The following is a 4,557-nucleotide window of genomic DNA, read 5'->3' as shown; positions in this document are numbered from 1 at the left end:
TTGATCTTTTTCTTTAAAAAAATAAAAAACACAAGATTTAGGCAAAGAAAATAAGTTTATGCTGTCTTGGTTGGTGGCCTATTGCAGATTCCATTGTATGTTAGGATGCTGGGAAAGAGAACCAATTATACTCATTACGGAATTTTTTTTTCCATAGGAGCCAGCTGTAAGAGGACAGGTGGCTGTCTGCTAAGTGATCTCTAACATATTTTTCTGTGTTTGTTAGAAAGAGAGCTGTTGGTTCTTTTAAAACAGTTTGTGTGCTGTACTCTTAGGAAAGTCAGTGATCAGACTTGAACTTGATGCTGGGAACTTGAATACAACAGGACTTTGATTTTCTTTCTCCTGTCTGAATAGCTTTGATTTAATGTTGAGAATAAGACAAATTGAATGAATCTTGCTTTTTCTCTCTCTTGGAATCAATTACCTCTGCTCAAATAACTTACTATAGGAAGCTTTAGGGCATCCAGTAAATTCATTTACATACTTTCAAGAAATGACTAGTGTCCTGGTGGAGTAATAGAGCACAAAGGACTGATTTACCTCAGTGTTTCTTTCCTTGAGGCTATCTGACCAATTGTAAGAGTTCATATATGTTGAACTGGGTACACTGGTCTCTTGCAGTATGTGGAAAAAAACTTGCTGAGTTAATGAACTGTGGCTGAGCAGCAAAGAAAATGAGGGTAGCATAATGAATGAAGCTAAGGATCTTTGTTCCTCTCTCTAAGTCACCTCTTTACCCTGAGACTGCTCAGACTCATCTAGGCCAAGACCTGGAGAGAGCACACTGCTTCTGTTTAATTAGTATAGGTCAAGCCTGTAGCATTTTCTTTTGAACCTGTGGCTCCTCATGAAAAGATGAGCTGACCACAGTGTAGCCCTCTGGATATGAAATAGAGCATAATTATTTCAGATATTCCAAACATGTGCAACTTCTGCTTTGATTTTACACTTACTTTGTCCTTTTTTTCCACTTAATTTTCTAGTACACTGCACAGCTATGCTAATTTGGCACGGATGCTAAATATAAGGTCAGAGCATCTCACTTTGGTCTTTACTTGATTGCTTATCACCTTTTCTGAATGCCATTTCTATTTACTCTGTGCATCTGATCTCATGTCAGCACTGCATCCCCTTGGCAGGCTGGTGTTCTTGTTTTTCTCTCTTTCCAAGCAGCTGTTCAATAATTTCACATGACATAATGTAAATGTATTTTCTATTCATGAGGGAAGAAAGTGAGTCCCCATAATCTCAGACCATCTTCCATCACAGATTTCTTTTATCCGATGATCAGAACAGAATCTGTAGTTTTTGCATTTGTAATCTCTGATGTATAAAAGCATTTTGAAGAGAATTATACAACATTTATATTTTCCTTTTTTTTTTATCACATGGCACTTCCACAATATATTTTACAAGTCATTTCAATATTTATTATAAACCAATGGACCCATTCCCTGGCTTCTCATTCATTGACACCTGCAAATAATCAGTGAAGATAATTAGGCACATGAATAGACATAGTGCTACATAAATTTGTTTGGAAGCATTCTTGTATGGGCTAGATTTGGAAAAATTATGTTTCTATGTGTAACTTTTATGTGAGAAAAAAAGAAAACCCTCTAGGCTCTTAATGCAACTCTTGGTTTGTGCAGTTGATTAAAAAAAATAGAGTAAAAGTCAAATACTAAGATGCTTTGGCTTCAGTTTTTGGCACACAAAGAAATCTCTGTGGTCCTCGAATGGAGAACAACATTAACCAGCATGCTCTGATTCTGTCTATACAATTTCTAACACTACTTTGACTTGAGGTTTTAAATACCATATGGCAAACTCATAAACACTCTGAGTGAGCAGGTTTCTCTGAGAAATAATATGAGATTACCACCTACCTGAGACTTAGGGAAATCAAAAAAGACATGCATTTTCTGGATGCCTGGCTTCTGTTAGTGATTTTTAGAAACCCTGCCAGGAGCTATTTAAGAATTCTCATGTTGGTGCCTAGCAAACAAGAACCATACAGAATGTAAGCAATATATGTTTTCCAAGGAAGTAACGCATAATTATAAGGGTTGATTTGATAATTTATTTATTATTTTATTTAAGTTAGGAAAAAATATTACATAAATCTATTGAAATATTAGTTGATCATACTATTCAGTTATATTACTAGAACACAAATAAGATCTTGTAACATCCTTGATTAAAACTTAATTTCCTACAGAGAAAATTCCAATGTCTTTGTCTTGGTATCTAATTCTTAAGGTCCTGACCCCAAACCATTTTTGAGTTCCATTTTCTATGTTTTATTCTTTTCATTGACATGTATATTATAATACAAATTATTATCTATTTCCTAACGTGACTATTTTCATTGTGGTTTCTTTTCTCTTCCCTCAATCTAGATTTCATATTTATAATTAAATATGAGTTAAAAAAAAAAAAACAACTATTGACATCTGTCTCTTAACCACCTTCTCAACTATGAGTTGTACAATCAGAGATAGTTTAACGTCTCTTATCTTTAAATCCATCTACCAGTGTTCTCCAAAGATTCAGGCACAAGGTAGAATCTCCACATATGACTGTTAAAGAAAGAATAAGTAAATGAATTAATAATGTATTATCCTAGACTTCTTGTGTAGACATTTCACTTCCAGAGTGTAGTTTGTGAAACACTAAATCTTTTCTAAATACGATAACTTCTGACTTGCTCAGAGGTCAGATTTTACATAATCCGCCAAGAGCATCAATATTATGAAATTGCTTTTCACTGGCATTATCTTTTATGACTTAAAGGAAGATCTTCTTAACCCAAAACCAAATTTACTTTTATTAAATATACATGTCATAAAAAATTTGGATATAGTTTTTATAGTTCAGAGTATGTATAAAGCCAGCAAACTTGAAAGACAAAGATGGGATAGAGAGGAATAAAAAAAATGACAGATACGAATATTAAAACAAAGTATGCTTTATTATACATTTTAAAGTAGTAATTAAATTTCACAATAGATGTTCTGAGTTATTAAGAAAAACCTTGTATATATCCTTGATGTAAGGAGGAATAAAACAGATATAAAACAGATCATAATAATAGTTAAGTGAGAAAAGTCTGCCTGCCTGAATTTTAAATTGTAAGTGTGTTTCTAGATAATTTGTGTGAAATATCTCATTGTTCTAAGATGCCAGAGATATTGGGAAGATAGAAACTAGGGGCTGCAGAAATGATTAACCAGACATTGCTAGAATGTTCCAAAGCACAGAGGCTTCAGAAATCGTATTGGATTAAAAAAATCACAGGAACTCTGAACTTTTAATGAATACAGGAAGCTGAATTAATGCAGATTTATGAAACTTTCAGTTTAGAACTGGTTTTGACCACTGAATAAGCTAATAAGGCTTAATATGGAAAAATCTGAGCTCTGGCCATGATATGACAGGAAGTGGAGGATATAGCACAAAGCCCTGTAACAGCAATGGAAATATCTTTATGAATAACTAAAAAAAGAAGAAAACTTGAAATGTGTAATTTTGCATTTTCTGATTGGATCAGAAACACTTTGAGAGCAAGATTCACATATGATTTGTTCAGCATAATATATACCTAATGCCAAGTACAGGACCTTGCACATGTTAGGCCCTAAATAAATATTTATTGAGTGAATATATAACAGAGTGACTTACACAAATAGATTAAAATTATACATTGTTGTCTACAGCCATGCCACCCTGAACATGCCACCGTGATCTCCGAAGCTAAGGAGGGTTGGGCCTGGTTAGTACTTGGATGGGAGACCACCTAGGAATACCAGGTGCTGTAGGCATAAAATATAACTAAATAAAAATAATAATAAAATAATAAAGTTATACATTGTTTTTATCATAAACCTTTTATCACTGATGATGTCGTGAACCCAAAACACATTGTTCAAATATGTGTTTTTATTCCTTTAGACTAATGAGAAATAAGTATAAAGGTGAGATGAAATAGTCTGTGAGCTTAATTGAAGCTAACAATTGTTTAAGTTATATCTATAAGCAATCTTTTTTTTTTCCTTAAGGTAACTTTAAAAAAAAAAAAGAAATAGTGATTTCTTTTACATTTTTACAGTAAAACAAATAACAAAGGGCACATTTAGAGATGTTTATAGGGTTATAGAAGCCAAAATGGTTATGACTGGAGGTAGTAATTTACTCTATTACTCCTTTTACTTCTGGGTTACTGTATGAACTATTATGGAGCTTCTGCTACATTAGACACATATTTCCCTAATAAAGGTTTCTCTTATAAAAGCTGAAAAATTAAAAGCATTCTGTTAGGAAAATCCAATTACTTCATTCAAAAGAGAAGCTCATTGTATACTTAAAAAATTAGTATCCATGCTTCTCAGAGAAAATACGGAAGGTGAGAAATTTTGAAAAACATTACCAAGTAGCAGGATACATTACCTGCTACTTAAACACTACTATTATTGTATTGGAGTGTATTTTCTTTCCTATCTTTATCTTTTTCTATCCATATGTAATCATATGTTTCTTTATTATTCTACTTTG

The 4,557-nt window shown here is 32.9% G+C and overlaps 1 pseudogene; it reads left to right on the top strand.

Annotated features, from left to right (window-relative positions):
* The first annotated feature begins 3,714 nt into the window (after positions 1–3,714).
* LOC112475600 lies at positions 3,715–3,827 on the top strand (annotated as a pseudogene).
* Positions 3,828–4,557: the final 730 nt, after the last annotated feature.

The sequence above is a fragment of the Pteropus alecto genome, unplaced genomic scaffold (genome assembly GCF_000325575.1).
Source record: "Pteropus alecto unplaced genomic scaffold, ASM32557v1 scaffold171, whole genome shotgun sequence".
NCBI lineage: Eukaryota > Metazoa > Chordata > Mammalia > Chiroptera > Pteropodidae > Pteropus > Pteropus alecto.
This window is presented reverse-complemented; position numbering and strand designations above follow the sequence as displayed.